Raw genomic sequence first — 23,710 nt, forward strand, 5'->3', positions numbered from 1 at the left:
GGGTTGCAGGCAATGAACAAAAATTCACAGAAGCCGTGACCTGTCCCTGACTTTTACTAAAAATGCCCTGGGGGAGGGGGAACAGACAGTTGTCCGGGCTTGCAGCTGCTCCAGCCCCGCCAATGCTCTTGCAGCAGGGGCTGACTGATGCATCTCCAGGCCCAGGGGAGCTGACCCAATCCTGGCCATTGCTCTGCCGGCCCCAGGAATGGCCACCGGTCAGCTGTTGGGTGCGGCTCCAGGGCTGGCAACTGATCCAGCCCTGCCCCAGAAGAAGTTGCAGAGATCCTGGAAACTCATGGAATGCGTGACCTCCGTGACTGAATCGTATCCTTAGTTATGGTTCAGCAGTATGAAAGTCCAAATTTTTAGGACTGGGCTACAGAATAGATGATATGGACTTGAGGTTGCATAGGGTAGAGACCATGAAAATGGAGGAAAGCTTGTGCTATGGTAGCTGAGTCCTGTAAAATGGCATTAGAAGAGCAGATTAGTTGTTTGCTTTCTATTGCTTATTCTTGCCCATTTCCCCAAAGATTTTGGTTAATCTTCTCTTGAGCTGTGAGATTCCATCAGATAAAGGCGTGTTTGCCCCAGGTATGAATTATTTTAGATGTCTGAAGTTGGAATGGAATTTATCCTCAATGATGCAGGTATGATGAATACGGACATTATAGTGGAGTGTTGTTTGCATGTGTAATAGTGAGAGCAGTAACATACAGCTCTTTTTCATACACAGCCAGAGCTTGATCACAATGCTCAAGGGGAGTAAAGACTTTAGGGATTAGGGCTTAGAGGACTGGATAGGGTTTTGCTTCCATTGTGATTGCTGAAAGTATGCAAACAGAACTTAAAATAGAGATGAACAGGCATTTATCTTGTATCAGCTGTACTAATGCTATCTTGTCCCATTAATAGAATTACCAACACTTATTTTCACCATGGCACTATGTTGCATCTATTGGTGGAATAATATGGTAACTTGTCAAATGCTAATGGAGCACACAAGACTCAGATTCTGAAACTTTGAATAGATTTGCATTAGTACATTTGACTTCTGGTGCTGTAAAATCTATCTGAGAATCTATCTCCGAGCTCTTTATCAATTTAGCCAGTGGCACACCTGGAAATAAAAAACTAGAACCACTAACTAGAGCTGGGCAGGAAATGTTTTCCCATCCCATGAGAATTTCCAAGATTGCAGGTTCTTTCCCATCGCAAATCAAGATGAAAAGACAAAATCTTGAAAATGTCCATGAATTGAAAATTTTCATGAACTAAAAATCTGAAGAAAAAATTAGATTGTGTCAATCTAAATGGTTTTTTGTTTCTATTTCAACGTTTTAATAATCCCCCACTTTCTTTTTTACTATAAATTAACATAGTTGTTTTGACCCCAAACCAAAACGTTTTCATTTTGAAAATATCAAAAAAGGACATTTTGACAATTTCCAAACTTTTTTTAAAAAATGGTAATTTCATCTAAGCCAACCCTTTTCCGTGAACAGTTTTGGTTTCAATGAATTGGCATTTCCTGATGAAAATGTATTTAACAGAAAAATTCCTGACCAGATCTCCTGACATCTCCCAGCCCCCTTGTCTGACTTCTAGAAAGGACTACTACAACACTCTTTGGCGCACTTACAATATATTGACTAAAAATTAGTAGGCATGGTGTTAATTTACCTTCACAGCACAGGAGATTTACCTGTGTAGCCCTTGTTAATATTAGAAATTGAATAATGGGGAAATTTCCTCCATAATGTATTACGATCAACAAAAAGAAATTGGCTCAAACTTCTAAAAATCTTTGTGTTCTTCAGATGTCAAAGTCGAGGCATTTTCTTTTTTTCTACTTGCAAGATGTATTTCCAACGAATATCTATGAAATAGTTTTTTAAATTCTAACACTTAATAATATTTTATTTTGTGCATTGATTCATTATGCTGTTGTTTTGCCATATTAGAAAACACACACATACTCTGTAGTTAGAAAGAAAACAATAGAGGGATATAAAATATCATGAAACTTTTGAGCCTGGAAGCAAATAAGGAGTTAAGTGTCTTATAAGTCTTTTTGTTTGGTGCTTGCTTTAAAAAATCCTGCATGTAAATATATTTTTTATGTATGCTGAGCATAAAGATAGCTCTGTCCTACCGTATTGATTTATTAGATTTTCTGACATTTTAGTTGTGGTCGTTATGTTATATTTATGAGATGAATGTTGGATTCCCTCATTATGTTATCCTCATTTATTTTACATACTTTTATGGCTGGTTGTGCTCAGCTTTACATTTAAAGCTTTATTGCAGCTGTTAGTGTTTGGGGGGATGGGGAGGCAAGTACTTATTGATCAGAATTTACATGTTTACTGTTGTAATCATGATTTATTTAATCTGTTTCTATGTATAAATATAATTTTTCTCTAAAATAAAATAATATATTTCAGGAAGTCTTTTAATTTGAAAGACTTTTTTAGTTAGCAGGTTATTAGTAGCCAGACTTTTCTGGAAACAATTAAACAGTTTATAACTGAATTCAAAGTTTAATCAGTAGTAGTATGAAGTATGAGGTAGATCAATTAATGATAGTGAAAGAATTCTCATTTATGTACCATCTATGATATCTACACGTACACAGAAATATGAGTGCATGCTTTGTGTAAGTTTACTATAACGATGCATTGCATTTACATAGTGCCTAATGATGTAATTACCACATGGCACTTGACAAGCATTAATTAATTTAGCCTTGTGACACCTATGTGGCATAACTGGCTGTTTACTTATTTTATAATATGGGAAACTGAGGCATGGAGGTTTGGCCTATATTTTCAGAAGTGACTCGTGGTATTTGGCTGCCTATGCTTTTGAATGACCACCCTGAGTTGCTTTAAAGGGACCTGATTTTCAGATGTCCTGTGTGCTCATATTCAGAAAATCCAACTGCTTTAAGGTCCCAAGTTGAGGCACCCAAAATCACAAGCTCTTTTTGATAATCTAGACTTAAGTGACTTGCTATAGGTCACATAGTGAGTCAGTTGTAGAGCTGGAGCTAAAATCTGGGAGTGTGGTTACTTGGTCTAACTTCTACTATTCTCCCTCTCTGTTATAAAAAGTTAGGATCCAATCCAATAAAGTGCATATCACCTTTTGTGAGATGCTAAACACCTCCTGTTTGAACTGAGTGTACTTTGAAGAATCAGGACCTTAATTTATAAATACCAAAAGGAAAACCTATTCTGTATTTGGAAAGAATTGATGTGAATTTTAGCTAGCTACTTTTCTGTAAACTAGATCTATTACTGTAGTATTTTAACTGTGTATTTGATAGGGTACTTAAAATTTGGCAATGATCCTAGGAAATAATTTCTTCTTTAATCTATACTTTCTTTTTGATTTTCAAGGAATAATTTATCTGGAATTGAAGTTTGCTATATAAATTCATCATTGTTTTTACAGACTCTGAGTGTAGTGAACCAATGATTTCTAATCAAGATTTCTAGGTCACTGTTCATAATTAAGCTTACCATTGTGTATAATTCACTGTACCACATTTCCCTGTGACAGCCGCGTAAATTAGATATCATCACAAGAGTTCTGGAGATTTATATTGTTATAAGAGTACACTGTAGCTTTTCCCCATAAACTAGAGGAAAATCGAATATATTTTCCTGGCATGTAGATACTGCATAAAACCTGCATTTTGTTCACCAACTTTTAGTTGCCCTATATTACATGCCATCTGAAGTCCAGATTATAGAAATATAGACATGCAGTTGTTCTGTACTTGTCAGCGTTACTGTTGTACTCTCCTACTGTTGTACCCCTCCCTGATGAAGATTGTAGAAATTGTGTGGTCTGAGACTGGTACATCTTCACTCACTTCAATTATTTTAAGTTTTGAAAACTATTTAGAAGTACAAAATTAAATAATTGTGATTAATAATATCATCCTAATATCCATTTGTTTGTAATTTCTCTGTTAAAGTATATAGACCCCTGTGTTGGCAGATACTCTGTCAGCAAGTTTTCAATACTAGACAATTATTCATCCAAAAAATGTTCTCTCCCCTCTCTGTTTTTGACTTACATATTAGAATGGTTTCTAGGCTGATTTTTTTATATGCATACTTCCGAAATACAAATTCATTTTTTCTAATGAATCATTATCATGTACTATCATCAAAGGTTATTCACTGAAAGCTTGAGAAAAAGGCAATGAAAACTAATTTTGATTGTTAATGGAAATGTATTTTTAGTCTTACACAGCTTCCCTCAGCAATAATTATAGTTATGGCTCTTGGGTGTTTTTGGACTTTTAAATTTAACATTCCACAGCTCTTTTTTGTTTAGCAGTTAATTTTTACAGAGCACTGCAAATTCACTCTTCTAACATTAGGAGAGCTGACCTATTTTGTCTTCCCTCCCTTTAAAAAAAAATAGATATTGATATATATATATATATATATATATATAATTACATAAACAATATAGCTAGTAGTTTTTTCTTTGCTAAGAAGATAGTGCTATATGAATATACTAATTTTGGACAGAGAATAATCTAAGGTGCTGGGGTATTAACATGCAATTCAGTCTTCTGTGTCACTGCTGGATCGGAAAATCTTGAATATAAATCGACAAGTAGTAACCGACTAGTAACAAGCCAGTAAGCATATTTCCTTGTAGGAGCAGACTTCTACTTTTCAGCCAGTTGTGTATATATATATAGAGGTATGCTATGGAGGGTGTAATGATTTTTGTCCTTTGATCATTAATACTGAGGAATCCACAAGAGGGTGCAGATAGTGTGCTGAAAAATGAGAAATGTGTTATCCACATAACACTTTGATTAATATACATTTTAAAAGTCGGGGTTAATTTTTTAACAATCAATAACCATGTAAACCAGATAAAGCATCCAGTACAGATCTATTCCAGGAAGAGAGGTAGTTCTGCGAGAAAGGTTCCAGGTGCTTAATTCATCCAATTCCTTGCTGGAAGCAGAAGCTTGGCAAGACTGAAATAGTTAAGGCCTCCTGATTGAAGTCATGGCCTTCCAATTAAAAACTGAGAGAGAAATGTGGAAGTGACTTCATACAATATTGTCTATATGAACCTTTCATACCATGGTATGTAGCATTTACAGTTTGTTTAACCATTAAGAATTATTCCAGTGTACAGTTCCTGAGAGAAGAAGCAGGCCACAAATGTCAATAAATCTAGATGTGTTTGAAGCAAACGCCACTAAATCTTCTTCTTGACTGCTCTCTAGCAGTGTCAAGAGCTGCTCTATAAGATGAATTTGAGGGGAGGCTGAAAAAGGTACCATATTAAACCACAGCACTGATAAGTTTAGTTAAGAGGCAGGAGATGTGTCCTTGCAGTGACATTCAGTGGCCGATATTTGTTTCCCTTTAAATAATATGCTGTACATCTATGAGAATGATGGCTTGGTGTGTGACATTGCATCTTCACCAAGGTTACTGGCTCCAGGACAGGCAGTCTCTCCTCTCTCTTTCTCTCTCACACCCTGTCAATAAATATCCACTTGTCTGAGGAAGTGAGATACAGATTTTACAGCTGACATCAGAGCATCTTCATCTCCAGAAGCAATGAGTTTCAACACATGTGAACTAGGAGAAAAATTAAAGGGATATATCTTTCAAGTCTTTTGTCATAAGAAAGCATTATCCCTTGCAGACGACAGAACCCAAGATTGGCAACAACAAAGCATTTAAACTCCTAACAAAACCAAAAATGCATATCATCACAGCAATTGAAATCCAATTCCAAAGCCCTGCCATTAAAATAAACAAATGCTATAGTCTTTTAAAATTTAGGATTTTTTTTTCTACAGAAAATCACATGTAACTTGCTTTTTCTGCCCTATTAATCAAAGATGTTTGAGATCAATATTGGCCAAACCTCTTCACTCTCTTCCTCTGCCCTCACACCCAGAAAAACCAAAACCAACTATCAATCAATCCATCCCTCCCTCCCTCTCATAGAAAAGAAAATGTATTTATGCACAATGAAGTAGATAGAGGGAGAAATAGTATAGTTTTATCATGTAAAATTTGTTGTCTAAAGGAAGTCAGTAATTTTAAAAAAGCAAAATCTCAATGAACTGGTGAATTTTTAAAATTTTAATGTTTAAAATGAGTCTGCAGAATATTATTTCTGTGTACACATATGAGCTGTGTTCTGTGGGAATTATAAATTCAGCTCTTGCAGTGGTTCCCAGTCTTTTTGACTTGAGGGCCACAGATATCATTTTTACAACCCTGAAGGGCCACCAGTCTCCACCAGCAGGCCCCCCAACTGCATCCAGACAGAAGGAGTTCAGCGAGGAGGCTGCCGCCTCACTGATCTCCCGTCTCCCTGGCTGCCCTGTGTCACCTGGGTCCCCAGGCAGTGCTCCCTTCCGCAGTCAGGGGGTTGGGAGATAAGTGCTCCCCTTTCTCTGGCTCTAGCAGGGACCCCAACGCCTATGAACCTATGCGGAGCCCTTTGTCGTGCTCTCTGCTACAGATGGGTAGAGGAGAGCTGATCTCCCATCCCATTGTCTCAGCAAGGAGCCTGCATTGGTCTTTTAGCTCAGTGGAAATGTGCTCCACCCGGGTCCTTAGGCAATGGCTCACTTCTGCAGCCAGCAGGACGGGAGCCACGGGCCATTTTGGAAGCCCCTGTGGGCTGCTTTTGGCCCTAGGGCCACAGGTTGGGAACCACTGAGCTGTTGCTTGTTTAATTTACCTTCTTTAGTACCATAAACTTGAACATTCTTTAATCAAGGACACCCTTTTTATATTCCTTCCTGTGTAATTATTGCAATTTCTTATTAAAAAACAAAAACATATCATTTAAAATTGTGCATTTGCGAATCCGTTTCGTATTTAGCCTGTACTAAATTGGCAATGTACAGTGAACCAAATTTAATTTTTTCTTCCTATATAAGATAAAATTTATATTTTATTTATTATATCCTATATAGGATAAATTTATTTTCTTCCTATATAGGATAAATTTATTTTCTTCCTATATAGGATAAAACACAACTGAGCATTGGCTCTGAACCAAGAACTGATTTCTTGCCACTGGCAGTGGTAGTTCTAGATCTCCAGGAACAAGGGTCGACTAACTGCTTCAAATAATTTCTCAAGCTTTTAGTGGCCTACTTGTGTCAGTAGGACAGGCAGCACCCATCCATCCATGGTCCCAAAGAGGGCATGGCTAGCTATCATAAGGACAGATATGTAGCCGTGTGTACAATATTTTTTCCAGTAGGAGAATCTTGATTCTTGGCAGGGTCTTCAAGCATTTGTACTGATGGCCTTAGAGATGCATCTGGGTATATCATAGTCAAGTTGCTATGAGTTTAGCCAAGGGACATTGTCTCCCAAAATGCCGTTTTCCTGGGTCATCTTTGATTCTTGGGTTTTACGCATTGCATCAGTTTGAGTACGTGACTATATGTGGTGTTCATGAGAGCAGTGTACTCAAGGATTCTTTATCACAGCGAAGAGGGGGCTCCAAAATGTCATACCTGGTGTAAATATGTACACTGCTCTTGAATATCCCAGATATTCTGATATGTGGGTCAGTTGTGTGCTTGTATTTGTTCTGAGAATCAAAAATAAAGTCTGGAGCCTTTCTACAGAGCAAATAAATCTTGCAGCTGCTATGGAAGAAATTTCAAAGAGAACTAAGCTTTTATTCCTCACCCCACATAAAATGTCACTATATTTTAGATCAGAAAAGAAATGTTTGTTAACAGATGCTTCAAACACTTTCTGATTATTGAATGCGTTTGCAGAGGTGGTATTAATGAATGATCAGGTATTACTCTCCAGTACAAATATCTCATGTTATGCCTATAATAGCATCACATGCAGGTATACAGAGAAAGTTTGTCTAATCACCCAGAGCTGTAAATAGTCAGAACACTTGAGGAAAACCTCACTGGTTTCTCTGATTAAAATAATGTATGTGGAGGCAAACTCTCGTCCCAATTCCCAACAGAAACAAGTTGGTTTTGATCTTTCAATACTTGAGGTGTCTTTTGCCACTCTGTTCCTACCACTCCCAAACTCCTCATCACAGTAGGCTCCAAGGTGGGTATTGTGTTGTCGTGAGGGGAACAATGGCCTTTACTCCCTCAATCTCTTTGGGAATGGAAAGCTGATGTGCTGCCCACTTCCCTGTCTTTTGGGGGAAAGCCACCAAAGGTAGTTATTCCCTCTCCCCTTTCTTACCACTGTAGCTGGCTGGCATCTTTGGGGCAGCAGTGGGTGACTGGATTAGTGCTCACTTCTGCTGGGTGGCTGAGATATTCCAGAGGAGGATTCATGACATAGTCTTGGTTACTTCAGGTCTTGAATTGAGATAAACACCAGTCAAATTACTGAAGCAAAAGTCTTTCATGCTACGCTCCAGTATAAGAGTGGGTTAGCAGTCGAGGCATTTTCCTGTCACTGATTCTCCTGAAGATGAGGAGAATGGGTTATCCTGATGCCCCCTTAAGAAACTGGGAAGGGAGAGAGAAGGATAGTGGACTTCCCCACCAGCATGCACTTAGGATCTGATCAGAGGCCATTGATTTCAGTAGACTTTGGATCAGACTCTTAGTGGTAAGATTGGGTGTGCGCAACTCAACAATGCAGTTTCAATGCCTAGGCTGTACACAGATACAGCTCTAAATGGAGTCATGAAGCAAGATTAAATGAATGGAAGTATTGTGGTTTAGTTAGCTTCTTCAAATCTGATAAACCTGCGTCTAGCATGTTAAACATAAATATTATTAGTTGCAGGCTTGTCTACACAGTGTGGTAACGTGCATCAGTGGGCTGTGAACTCCAATGTGCACCAATGTGTTGCACACGATCTGGCTCATATAGACCCTGCTGGTGTGCACAAAAGTTCCCAAGTGCATATTTACACACTTTGTTTGAAACAGTATTATGTCCTCATGGGCCACTTACCATGTGACCCATTGGTGTGCATTAGAAATCACATCCCACTGATGCACACTATTGGGTTGTGTAATCAAGCCCTGTAGATGAGTGAGGCTGCTTACAAAATATTTAGCTAGTGTACAGCAACAGGAGTTTATAACATAATTATAAAATGTACAGCATTTAAACCCAAATTAACTGATTTGCCTTCATTTCAGAAAGGAACTGAAAATTAATTTAGACATCAATACATTTATTTCAAATTATGTTCCTCTTTCTTTGTGAACTTGCATTATGCAATTAAGGCCTGGAAAGAAGTTTTTTCTTAGCTTCCGAGAAAACTCACAAATGAGATAAAACATGAACTAAAGTTTGGAGGAATTGGGTATCTTTGTGAACTTTTCAGAATGCTTCAGTTATATAGAGTTTTATGCATATGAGCAATCCTTTGAAATCAATGAGATGTTCTTATGTATGTAAAATTAAGCACATGCATGTTTGAAGGATTGGGGCCTTAGGGTTAAATTCAGATGGCTTGCATTAGCTCTGACTGCCAATTAAGTTGCACTTAAACCCTTAATATGAAGCCAATATGGTCCATAGGGTCAAATGCAGGCTCTCTGCACTTGGATGAATTCTATCTTAAATTATAGGTGAAGCTAATGTATAACAATGTTAAACTTGCCTAGTGTTTTCATTCTAAAAGGGTCACTTTATATTTCTTCTAACTTTTCAGGATTTTACCTTTCAATCTGAAATATGGTGCATCTTTCTAGGTATGAATATTTTGTGACAGTCTCTCCCAAAACAGCTGAGCTGTTTTTAAGCACTGCATGGGAAAAACACTTTTTAAAATCTTTTTTTGAACACCATTAAGACCTCAGCTGAAGGAGATAGAAACTTGTAATTTAGCACAGAGATGATTCTTTGGTCATCAATAAGTATTTTGGAGATCTGGTGAAAACCTGTTTAGGTTTTGGCTGAACTAAGAGAGTATAAAAAAGAGAATTAGAGGTTCTTTGGCGGGGGGGAAACAGAGTACCTAATCAGGTAATTTAAAAAAAAAAAACCCAACTGTAATGCATGCACAAAATGGGACATAGTTAAAGTTGAATGGGCAAGTTTAAATTTGGCATTTCCTAACTTCAGTTTGCTTCACCTTGCAACCCTGATATTCTTTTAAAAGTATTTTTCCCTATATGGAAAATATAGTTTTATTGCATTCGTTACAAATATTTACAAACGTTAATTAACAGTGGATGTTGAGTATTATTGATTTGTGGAGATGAAAGATTAAGTTTCTGATGGTTTTTCCTAGTAGTAACTTTCTAGAGAAGGAAGCACATATACATACAAATTATCAGGATACAAAATAAAATATGTGGAGGATAATAGTGTGTATCCAGTATATTTCTTGTGTTTGCCGCAGGAACAGATATGCATGCTGCACTTTGAATTCTTCATATGTATTTTAATTAATCAACCATAAATGTTTTTAAATAGCGTTTTCTCTTCCAAATAACTTTTTTTTTTGTCATAGGTATAATCTTTCTGTTAAAAGTGAAGATCTAGTTTGGAAAGTGACTATATAAAATGGCACCTTCTTCTTCCATAGATCCTGTCTCTGGTGTATTCAGTCTCATCTGCTGACTTTAGTAAGAAAAACAAGTTTTTACAGCTTTTTTATTCCCATTAGTACTGCAGCTCTAAGGAGTGAGAATTGGATTCTGTTCTGCCTCATGTGTCCACAAGAGAACTGTTAGGTAGGTTCCAATTGCAGAGTCAGATTGTGTCCTGTGTTACAGTTTTGAACTCTAGCTGCAAGATTTCTTTAAAAAATACATAATGAGGTTGTGTAGGTGTAGCTGAGGGCAGAATATAACCCACAATAACTTTATTATTGGTGACGATTTGAGGCATACACTGATGCCCAAGACAGAACATAGCTTGGTTGAGGATCCTATTTTAGATTTGCAAGGTGTTAGCAGTTGGAGAACCATGTTTTTACTATAAAATGAACCAGTGAGTGATGATAAACATGGAATTCTGCAGTACTGGCCTTACGATGACTTCAGAAGAAGTTGATAAAAGCTTCATATTTTTTTATCCAATTATCAAATGTGATTTCACACAGTCCCTTTTGGTTCTTTATGGACTTGCGTATCTGCTGCTCCAAATAGTTCTGTTGCAGAAGATATTATAGCATCAACATTAGTCAAACATTTCTTGCTGTAAAATCTTCATCTGAACTCTCCAGTAATCCACACAGAACTACTGTTGATTTAAAGTGGAGGTATGTATGTGAAAACTTGTGCCCCACCTGCAAGGATTACAGAGACACACAGTTAAAAGAGCAGCTCAACACCTACACTGTTCCTTACAATGTTTGTAAATTGTCAGTGCAGAAATAGCATGGAAGTTTCATGATATTTTATAAATAGCATAGGGCTAACAACTGTCTAGTGCTAAGAATGTGAACAGTTTATGGATGCTAATAATTAGGTTCTAGTGAAACCAATTGCTTGGTTTCAGCTATTATTTTACAAAAATGCCAAGTTAGCTGCAGATGTTAGCCTGCATTGCCTTACTGATGTGTAATTTTCAGTTTATAAGTAAAAGGAAAATGAGAAGCGACTCCCATAGAATATATGGTTTTTTAATTGACTTGCTAGGTAAATTTTCATACTGGTGTATGGGGAGTTCCTTTCATAGTTCCATTTACAATAAGATTTATTGTTACTTCCCTATGTACCACTTTGAACATTCATCCCGCTGTATCCAGAGCCCTTGTTTGTTTACCTACTTATTGGTGTAATACTACATTCATGGTTTGGAAAAGAATGTGATACCACAGTAATTGCTATATTTCATGATTGAGGTATCAAAACATTATCTGAGTCTTTAAATGGCTATCTATCTGTTTAGTAACACTTGTTATGAATGTGATTATTAAAAAGAAATATACCAATGTAATGAAAACACAATATACCTTATTTACACTATAACTGAATTATTCCTGCTAATTATAATAAGTATTTTAATCTTTGATATATGCAGCCACTTTTAAACACTACATTTATCAGCTAGGGTCCCCCCCCTCCCTTTATTTTTGATGTTGTCACTGTATATTTAATCTCAATTTATTTCTACTAGTCATTGTTATAAAACCTAATGTGTGGAAACACAATGTTTATCCCAGCAGCTGTTAAAAATCTGTGGATATGGATTAATGTCAGCTTCTAAATGTGCAGTGCTTTAGTTAATTCCATCCAAGGACAGATGATATCATCCAGTAGGAAGGAATATATTAGAAACTGTCAGCCAGAAGGTAGTAAAAGTAGGTGATATGTTATAAGAAGGACTAAAAGGTCATTCAAAGAAGAGATATTGCTAATAAGTCAATTAAAATTTTCAAGCTGACATTTTACAAATTTCTATGTAAGCCCTCAAACATTTTTAAGCTAGCTAAATTCACTTCCAAGACTGGAAAAACAGGGGTCATATAGGATCCACACAAATTCCTATATGAAATGAGCAAATTGGGAGCTCAACTGCCCTGGGATAAGTAATAGAGAGTGCTAGCAATTAAACTTGTGGAGGCTAATTGTAGGGCTTGATCAGTGATATCTGTATTACTGTTTATTTGGACTTCGGTGTACTGTATTCCGTGTGTAAGCAAATGTACTTTCCAAAAACCGCTCGTCAGATTTTGCAAGTTTTGTAGTTTTAGGTTTAATCTAAACTATCTACCTACCCTTTCTAAGGATCCGAGGTATCGATTCTATGTAACCTCCATATAATGTCTGAGTGGCTAATACTATATATGAATAGAATTTTTCTTAGATTCACCACCTTCAAAGCAGCTAATTGCATCATACTGTAATAAACCAATAGGGAGAAATATCATATATAATGGATAGTATCTTGGGAGTCACTGTGGCATAATTTTGAGTCTATTCATCTGACAATGGCAAAGACTCTGTGTATTAAATAATGATAAAAAAGGATAAGAGTTGAAACAAAGGATTTGAAACTGAGATATTGAGTGCCCTCAACTCCATTGGCATAAATGGAAGTTGAAGGTGCTCAGAATCTAGAAGGATCAGGCCCTAAGGTCAGAAAGAGAGTCCAGCAGAAGATCCTATTCAGAGTTATGAACTTTCTAAAATGAGAAATTGAAAAAGCTAAATAAGAAGTTGCATTCAAATGCTGTCCAAGACAGGTCCCTAATGAGCTTTGTTTCCCCAGTAGATTTGAAATTAGACATTTCAGTTTTAACTTTTTAAAAAGGAAGAAATGGTTACAATTTGTTCTATGTGTAGGGAAGTCTTGTATTATGCAAAGATGTAGGAAAAAGTATTCAATGAAAAAATAAAAAGCAACTTGAGTTATTTTAAGATCCCAAGGGCATTACTCCCCTCTGAGAACTAGGGAGCAAAATGGCCAACGAACTTTTTACTCGTTTTATATCCATGGTTCAAAACTGTGTAACTGAAGTCTGGGTTGTCCAACAATATATCTCAGTTGTCCACTTGGAATGGCTTCTGCACATGCCTCAGCACTGGAGCCAGGCAGAAAGCAGCTACCGGGGGAAGGGTTCTGTATGTATTCATTTTGTGGCTCTGAATCCACTGAACATATGGTTGTAAATGTACAAAAGGAAACATGGTTCCAAGTGCCAAAGGGAAAGAGTGTCTTTCCAGCTGCATTGCGGTGCTGGCTGCTCCTCTCTTCTATTGTTCTTAGTTTGTAGGCTAGAGATTAATTTTTGTAAGGTTAGTTTTGTATAGGATAGTTGTCGTTTTATTGCATGGTTCCCAACTATTCTTTGTTGGATATATCTCTATCTAATCTCTCTGTCCATCCCTCCCCCCCCCCCCCCCCCCCCCCCCCGCAACCCCCAGATATCATGTTTCAGGGTCTTTATCTGTCTCCATTATTTTGGGTAGTGAAAGGCAAGTAGATTATTCTGTTTATCATCCAAAGAGGAGGATTCAATAAAATAAGATTTCTTTGGTCAGTGTTGTTCTTCAGCCAGATAGTGAATGATCAAGCTTTCAGAGCCAGATACAGATTCCTTTCTGACAGAGGGTCAGAATGTCTTGACTTTCCCAGTTGATATTGTAAGGCTTATTTTCAAATGTTTGTCCCAATGACTGCGTCTTTAACAGAGTTAGAGGAGTTCTTGTCTATTTTCTTGAGCAGATGGCTCATCAGACATATATTTAAAACAGTAAACCAGTTCAACAGCTCAGTGCAAAAAGCAACTCTTAAGAATCAAAGCCTAGAAGATACATGGATGCACATGAGCTACTGCTGACTGCTTCTCAACTATCCAGCATATCTGCTATTGAGTTATATTTCATTAGATGAGTGAAAAAACTTTATTGGCATTGCATAAAGTAGTTTGATATAAGTATCTATGGATCACACAATTCAAACAGGGCAAAGTATGTTATTTGAAAGGTATATTTATATATCTATACATGCACATGTGCACACTACATACAGACACACATTATATATATATATGTATATAAAAACACAAATATATGATATCACATCTGTATCCACTAATCTAACATGATTAGATTGGCCCTGCTTGTTTCGCTTGACAGGCAGGCAGTGATACCAATCAAAATTTCTGCCATTCATGTTGCTTTCACTGTGCCAGTGAGAATTCTGACAGAATCTTGCCAGTGGGACAGCAATCGTATCAGGACTTTGGTTTTCTGCAAGGGAGTGGGGGTGGGTTCATTCATACATCTGTACACACAAGAATATTAACCTTTACACAAGTAATCCGTGTCAGTTGGGTGAGCCATAGATCTTCGAAACTCGTCCTCTCAGTTGCTTGCTTAGGGTACATTTCACATCATCTGGAAAGGAATAAAATATGAGGAAAATAATGTATTTGAATTGTAGTGATTTCCTACAACCATGTAGTAAAAATATACCTTTATTTTCCATTGCTCCCTATTGTACACTCAAAGCAAAGTTACTATAAAATAGTAATAAATGTGGTTGTGGTTCTGTGATTAAGTACAGTGAAATCAAAACAAGAGTTCATCTTTATTAGGCAATCTCTTAAGACACCACCCCTAAGGACCTCTGATGGTACTGAGACCAATTCTGCTCCACCCTTAATGTAAGGTGTTTCCTTCAGTCCCAAGACCTGTCACTTGAGGCAAATTTTCTTTATACAACACTATCTAATCCAGGGGAAATCATAGTGTATAGAGACAGATCTGCACCTTGTTTCATTGGAAGATGGAGAGAGACTGATTACAGCCACCGTAGCAGCAGTACCATTTTAGGCAAAGTGGCCCGTTAACACCTCTGCAGTCAAAGGACAAAAAGTGGGAGGGAGGTTAGTAGGTTACAGATTATTGTAATAGGCCATAAATCCAGTGTCTCTGGTCACTCCATGATTTTTAGTATCTAGCAGAGTTATGAATTTAAGCTTCCAGGCTTGTCTTTTGAAAGCGTTGTTCGAGTTTCCTTTGAGGATGAGGACTGAGAGGTCACATAGAGGGTGATTGGTTTGTAAAAAATGTTCACCCACAAGTGAAAGAGTGTTTTATCATTTTTCAGTGTCAGTTCATTGGAGAGTAGTGATTTTCTGGTTTCCAAGTAGTTGTTGTTGGGGCATTTGGTACCCTGGATGAGATATGCTAGATGTTGTGTTAGGCACGTATAGGATTGATAGATCTTGAAAGGTATATTGTGGTGGTTGCTGTAACCCACTAACCCCTTCTTTTTGTCCTATGAGTGTCCAGGTGTTAACAGGCCACTCTACCTAGAATGGTCCCATAGAATATGTGCTAACTACTTATACTAAACAATCTGTTCCCCCTTCCATTTAGCTGTGACTCTGAGTACCTTTCCCAGACCTGAGGAAGCGCTCCATGGCAAAGCTTGTCTCTCTCACCAACAGAAGTTGGTCCAATAAAAGACATTACCTCACCCACCTTGTCTCTCGAATATCCTGGGGCTGACATAGCTATAGCTACACTACATTATGCTTAAGGGTCATTTTGTTTTTACTAAACTAAACAAGCATGGGACAACATATAGTTGTGAACTGTGAATGCTTTCTTTATGCCTAGAATAATTCTGGTGTGAAACAGATTATTCTATGGTTTGTTTGAGGGGGGGTGGGGGGGAGAGGAATTATGTAAAGAATTTCTGTTTAATTTTTTTGGTGCATAGTTTGTTTCCTTAAAGCAGATAAATAGGAAGTTGGAGGAGGAGATGATGATAAAGTAGACAGCACCAAGATTTTAGTTGGCTCTAAACCGATGGCTATTGTCACACTGTTCTGCATTGTAATGAAGCCTATGTAGTCTTGACTGAAGGCTCAATTTACCATTTACCAAGGCTCTTCAGGTTACCATTTGAATCCCTGCTTATTCCCAAGTTATCAGTGACCATTAGGCCCTGGTTCTGCAAATTCTTAGGCAGATGTATAACTTTACTCATGTGAGTAGTTGCATTAAAATCAACTCTACTAGTCACATGAATGAAGTTATGCATGTGCTTAAATGTTTACAGGATTGGGGCCTTAATGATCAGCTCTTCAGTTTAGAGGATTAATGAGTCAGTGACTTTGACCATGTTATTGTAATACACACGCTATTGACAGCTGCTTCAGAGCTACTCCTGGCTTAATTTCTAAACTGAGGCTAGGTCTACACTGATGTTGACGGGAGATACACAAGCTATGTACTGTAGCTTGCGTATCTCCCGTCGACGTACTTACGTTGCCCTACCACAGCATCTCCACTATGCTGCATCGACGGGAGAAGCCTTCTGGTCAATGCAGTCTTACTCTTTTTGGGTGGTGGATTTATTGCGTTGACTGGAGAGCACTTCCGGGATCGATCCTTGCAGCCCCAGAAGTTAGACATATCTTCAGTTGGCCTTTCTCTTGAACAGGAAAATAATTTGTCCCTGCTGTCCAAAAAGCTGTTCAGAGAAATACCTCTGTTCTTAAACCTTCATTTTTTTTTTAAAAAAGGGATTTGTTGCTTTTTGGTGTTGTGTTGTCTTTTTAATATTTTCATTTGGCGAGCAGGGGAGGAAACTAAAGTAAGTCCAATCTAGATGGCCTAGGAAGGCCATGTGGTCTAATGGATAAAAAATCATTAAAAATGTTTTATTTAAACTCTTAGCATAGCAGCAAACTAGCATGGAAGTGCACTCTTATAGGTATAGACTTTCAGATGCGACATTGACTTTCTTTCTGCTCCACTGGCTGTCCTGGTATATCCTGAAGCACTTTTTTGTAGGTTGTCTGTCCTCTGAGACTTTCTCTTATATCTTGTGTGTGAGTTGTATTCCTGAGCAGAACATGACAGTCACATTTGACTAAGCTTTCCCTGCAATACCATTATCAATTAGAGTTCAAAAGATGTTACATAAAACCAAATCTTTTCTTTTGCAAATACTTTGGTGGAATAGTTGCAAAGCCTCTTGGAACATTATTGGTCATATACTGTGCATCTGCAAAAATGATTGTGTTAGACTTCAGCAGAGGCATTTTTTGGAAGTAGGCTATATAGTTTGATTTTCTTGAACAGGTTAATTTTGGTCTATTTAAACTTGTGCTTCATAGCAGGCTTTTATGGGCAAGTTCCACAGAATGGAGAATGATAGCCTTACTACATAATTTATAAACCAAACTATAGAGTTCGATAGCAGAGATAACATTAATAAATTCTGTAGAATAATTTTTCAAATGCTACAGGGTATTGTTCTCTACTACATGCAATAGATTTGTATCTAACTTCCATAGAATCCTATTTAATATCTTTTTAAACACTGTTAAATTCAACTACTGATTTTCTATGAGGGGAAGTAGGGGATTCCATTCTTGGATTGGGAGCCATTACCATTACATTACTGCACAGTTGGCTAGATTCCTTAAGAGTTTTACTTGAAACATGGTATTAGCCCTATTGAAAGTGGAATGTGAGAGTAGATGGAACAACATTTTGATTCCTTAGGACAAATCCTATGTTCCACTGACATTTGTCATCTATGTTTTTAGAAATGACAAATAATACTGTTTATTTAAATAAGGTGCCAGATTCAGAGAGATCACAAATTGCATATGCATATGCACTGAACAATTTGAAGTAATTGCAGGGATACCATTTTTACCCAGTAGAACCCATGAAAACTCTGGAGGTCATTAATAATAAGTAACAGACTGAATCAAAATCTGGAGAACATTATTCCTAAAATAAATGTGAAAAATGTGTTAGAGAAAAATATAACCTTTAGCAGTAAAAAATGTATGGGGTATAGTAATTGTGGCAAAGATGCTCCCCCAGAACACCTTGTTTTGGCAGATGTGGCAGGGAGGCAGTTGAGCCTCAGTTTCCCCCCCACTGTCCTTTGGCCAACTCCAGCTATAAGAGTGTCCTGGCCCTCTAGCCAGATTGCTTTACAGAGTCCTGACCTTTCTGTGGTGTCTAGCTCACTCCTGAAGAAGTCAGTGTGGCCTGCTCTCCTCAGCCTACTTCACAGAAAGAGTGAGCTCTCTATCTCCTGTCCTGTGGCTGTCCTGTCCTCAACTTGGCTCACCCAGCTCTTTAGGGAAATAAGCCCTGCTTTCCCACATCTGGGTTTTATTTCTAATGTGGTCTGGTGCAGGCAGGTTGACTAGCCTTTCAGACCCACATTAACACTTTCTCGGTACGTGTGGAATGAACACCCTATCACAGTAATCATTTGGGGCAAAAGGAGGAGGATGTGTGTGAAACAATAACCAAAATTTCAAAAAGAAAACTTGCTTCCTGGATGAGTTCAGAAATCAAATTCCTGACTTTGTGGTCACTTCAGTTCCTAAGACACTTTTTAAAACAATGGAGGTTGAGGCTGCTTGTTTGTTCATGGAAATTTTTTAACATTCATTTACTGCAGTTATGGAGATGGATGTATAGATATGGGGGACAACGTCAAATTCCAGTCAGGGTGATTTCTTGTTTCTTGGATATTCTTCTTTCTTTGCCTTAGAGCGTTGAATAGTGCTCTTATGTACCAGAGGTAGCTGCATATCAATGATAAGGAAATGTATAGGTTCATAGATTTTAAGGCTAAAAGGGACCACTGAGATCATCCAGACTGGCCTCCTGTAAAACAGGCCATAGGACTTCTCTGAATTAATTGCTGTTTGAACTAGAACATATCTTGTAGAAAAACACCCAATCTTGATTTTAAAAATGCCAGTGATGGAGAATTCACCACTACAGTTGATTCGTTATTCCTGTGGTTACCCTCACTGTTTCAAATTCACATTTTATTTCTTGTCTGTGTGTGTTTAGCTTCAACTTCCAGTCTTTGGATCTTGTTCTATCTTTGTTTGCTAGATTGAGCCCATTATACATTTTTTTTGCTCTTCGTCTAGGTACTTACAGACTTACCTTTCCCTGTGGTAAGATAAACAGTTTGAACCCCTTGAATCTATCACTGTAAGTCATATTTTCCAGTCCTTTAATCATTCTCATGGCTTCTGTGAACCTTCTACAATTTATCAACATCCTTGAATTGTGGACACGAAAAGTGTAGCGGTTGCCCCAGTGCCATACTTTGTGGTAATATAACCTCCATATGTCTATTTGAGATTCTCCTGTTTATCAAGGATTGCATTAACTCTTTAGGCCAGCGGTTCTCAACCTTTTTTTCCCAAGTACCACTCGGGTCAGGTACAGTCAGGTCAAGTACCACTTGACCTGACTGTACCTGACCCGAGTACCATTTGGGAAAAAAAAAAGGGGGGGGGGGCTTTTGGCGGCAGTGGTGGGCCGGGACTTTCGGCGGTGGCAGGGTTTCGCAGCGGGCTCCATGGCGGGAACAATGCCCTCCGCCAGAAGCCTTCCGCTGTTTCCCCTTTTCGGCGGCACAGTTTTGCAAGGGTGGGAGGGAGGGCTCTTCTGGCAGCGGCGGTTTCGGCGGCGCAGTACGCCTTGCATACCACCCAGCCTTCTTTGGTGTACCACCAGTTGAGAACCGCTGCTTTAGGCCATAGAATCACACTGGGAGCTCATGTTGAGCTGATTAACCACCATGACTGCCAAATCTTTTTCAGTCTTAGCTTCCCAAGATTGGGTTGATCTTGTAAGTATAGCCTGCATTCTTTGTTCCTAGTTGCATGACTTTACATTTGGGCATATTTAAATGCATAGTGTTTGCTTGCACCCAATTTACCAAGTGATCCAGATCACTCTGTATCAGTGACTTATCCTCTTCGTTATTTAGCCATTCCTCCAATATTTGTGTCATCCACAGACTTTATTCATGATGATTTTATGTTTTCATCCGGATCATTGGCAGAAATGTTAAACACTATAGGGCCAAGAACTGATCCCTGAAGGACCCACTAGAAAGCTACTCTCTTGATGATTCCCCACTTACAATTATATTTTGAGACAGGTTAGTTAACCAGTTTTTGATCCATGTAATGGTTGCCATGTTAATTTTATATTTTTCTAATTTTTTAATCAAAAGGTCATGAGGCAAGAAGTCAAATGCCATATAGAAGTTGAATTATATTATATCAACACTATAATCTGTACCAATCAAACTTGCAGTGTCATCAAAAAGATATCATGTTAGTTTGAGAGTGTCTATCTTCCATAAACTCATGTTAATTGGAACAAATTATATAACCCACCTTAAGTTCTTAAAACTGTAGAAAATTGGGGTGGGAAATTGAACCAAAACTTAAATTAAGTATTTTTTGCCAAAATGGGAGGGAGGGGAATCTTTCAAATCAAATTTTTTTTTTTTTTTTTTTTTTTGGGGAATGTGAAAATAAAATGTTTAGACATTTACAATTTTTGGGTTTTTTTTCTTTTTTTGGCTGAAATTATTTGGCCTGAATTTGAGAATAGTTATGGTGCCCCCAAAAGTGCATTTTTTGGTGAACTTGCTTTTTATTTAAAAAAAAAAAAAAATATATTGTCCCACTCTAATCAAGACTTTCTCCAGCTCTGTCCCGAAACTAGGTTGCCTGACCCACAACTCTCCAAGCACCTCTTATACAGTTTGCCCCTGAATTTATGACTGGAAAAACTTATTTTATATAAAAATAAATACAATTATAATAGCGTTCTCAATAAATGTGCTTCAAAGATCGTAACTCATTCAGTATATTTGTAACATGATGTTCTTACAGTATGTCTAAAAATGTCTCCGTCCATCACAAAAAAAAAGTAGTTCATTGTTGTTTTTTTTTATCCTTAATAGAATAATAAATAAAGTTGACTACTCTGGATTCTATTACTATGTAAAAGCTATTTTAAAACATCTAACCATCTGCTTAATGGCTGGTAATATGTTTCTAATGGTCACTCTTGATAAGATACTTTCCATTTGCTACAGTAATAGTAATCAAACAGCGAAGTGCATTCTAAAGTGATATGACTGAGATTGTTCACCAGTTTCATGTCAGCAAAGGGCTGTTAGTCTTTCATAGAAAAAATATAGTCGCTTTCAAAGTTTTGTGTTTAAAAGATGAGGCACGTTGAATATGAAATGCACATATAAGGTGAGTGTTCACTGTAATCTAAATTTATGGCTTTAATTTTTCACTGTTTACACATCCAGGTGCTGCTGCTGCCATCGCTGTAACCAGAGGTCAGTTTAATTAATACATGCCCTTTTCTCTTGGATGATATACACTGAATTGTTGTCATCAAGGGCTTTACCTCCCTTTGTCCAATCCCAGCAGCTGGTGACAGCTTGGCAAATTATGAGTTTCTTGGCTTAAAACAGACTAAATTGCAGACAAAACAAGCCATCATCTGAGTAAATACTGTACCTCTGTTTGGCTTCAATGAGAAGAAGGAGATTAGCATGAGTACTTAGTGTTCATAATTACTAGTAAGAGGCAAATGGTAGGCTCAGGCTGACTGGAGATTGTTCCATTATATCCAATTAACACCCACTTGATTATTCTTAATTACTTGTGTTGGATGACAGAGGGGGAAAGATGTCATACTTCAAATATACAAATACCATCTGGGTCATCGATATACTGACGATGATATAACATCCTGCTCATTCTTAGAGGCTACTTAATATTTTCTCTGTATAGTTCTTACAGAGGAAATGACTGCTTTTAGATCTTTCTAATTTCCTCTTGATCATGCTCTCTTAAAATAGAGTAATTTTTTTCTCGCCACAATTTTGATTTTAAAAAATGAACCAACATTTGCAGTATTAAGTAGCTTAACATAAGACAGATCCAAATGTCATAAACATTCTTTCATTAGTAATTGTTCTTTTGCAATAGGAATATATAAACATAACTCTCTTGGATTGAGATTCAGAGTAGGTAGGTAAAATGACAGGTAGTGGTAGGTGAAATGTAATGTGTGGGTCAGCTTCAGTTAAAAAAGAAAAAAAAAATTAAGACTGGGACTTTTAAATGTATTGGGAATGGGACGCCCTAACTCCCATTGGCCCCTTTGAAAGCCACAGCCTAAAAAATAAAATGTGGTGATGTACATAAATACTGTTGTCACCTTTGCCTGGTTACTGATAGTGCACTGTGATAAATGACTGAAACTAATACCTAAAAAGTGAGACCGCCAAGTGCAGTGAATTAATGAAGACCTTTCTCATTTTAGATTGTAATATATATTTAAACAGTAAAGAAATAGGCATTAGAAAGTCTGCTGAAGTGAGGAATTCCTAAATATATTTAAAGATTTAAATAGGGAATTGAATGTCAATTCGAATCTATAATGTTAAAATAGTCTACTTTTAAAGAACACACACAGCATTAAAATCACCATCCAAATAGTGTAAATATATGTATTTTAGAATGAATAGATATCCGTGAAATGGCATATTGTCATAGGATAATAGATTCTGCTTGATGGATGCTGAAACAGAGCCAAAATCCTCAATTTTAAGGAAGGTGACATAGATACTATGACAATATTCTATTACAATTACTTTTATTTCTGATATAACAGCTGGCGAGTGTGGATGTTGACATCTTGTGTGATGAGCATTGGGACACTACCCTAAAGTGAGACACACCAGAATTGCACAGCAGTATTCTTGCTCTTAAAAATATGTTTATGTATGTTAGACAATTTGGAGTAAAAAAAACTGAATCGTATTGTCAGAAACCAATGGCCTTGTAAAATTTTCATACATATTACTTTGTAGCACTCTTCAGGCACTCAGAACATCACAGCAGCAACAGAAGTTGAGCTTGAATCCAGTTTCAAAATCAGACATCTGCTACTTGAGATAAAGAAGTATCTGTTAGCAGTATAGGACCTATGACACAGTAAAGCATTCTGATTCCATCCAGTAGATGGCACTAGCATGTACATATTAGCCAGCTTGTTACAGTATCACCGAAAAGGCTTGAAATCATAGTATCTGATCTCCCCTGCCAGTGCTGGATTATCCTTTATCATATGTTCCCCTGTTTTGTTCCACCATTTTAAATGATACCCATTCCTCCACTCTTCCATATTGCACAACTTAACAGATCTCACTGGCGGAAGTTTTTGTTTTTATTGTGTGCCTGATTTTTCTCTTTTGTAATGTTAGGCCCATTAGATTGTAGGAGTAGGGCTATCTCTTCGTTGTGTTTTTGTACAGCACAAGCACAGTGGGATCTTAACCAATGACTGGAGCTCTGAGGTGCTATCGCAGTACAAATAATACCAATAATTACTCCTAGTTGTGTACTGTTCTGCCACTCAAAAAGATACTGTATCTTA

General features: G+C 37.4%; 1 protein-coding gene and 1 long non-coding RNA gene across 5 annotated transcripts in view; both read left to right on the forward strand.

Annotated features, from left to right (window-relative positions):
- The window catches only part of LRMDA (leucine rich melanocyte differentiation associated), an 877,229-nt gene that overhangs the window by 355,001 nt on the left and 498,518 nt on the right, over positions 1 to 23,710 (forward strand). The gene's annotated exons all lie outside the window — the stretch shown is intronic.
- Positions 20,067 to 23,023, forward strand: LOC137143181 (uncharacterized). The gene is made up of 3 exons (XR_010917127.1): positions 20,067 to 20,393; positions 21,570 to 21,599; positions 22,946 to 23,023. It is a non-coding gene; the product is annotated as an uncharacterized lncRNA (long non-coding RNA).

The sequence above is a fragment of the Emydura macquarii genome, unplaced genomic scaffold (genome assembly GCF_026122565.2).
Source record: "Emydura macquarii macquarii isolate MOO-44397 ecotype Brisbane River unplaced genomic scaffold, CSIRO-AGI_Emac_v2 contig_67, whole genome shotgun sequence".
Classification (NCBI taxonomy): domain Eukaryota; kingdom Metazoa; phylum Chordata; order Testudines; family Chelidae; genus Emydura; species Emydura macquarii.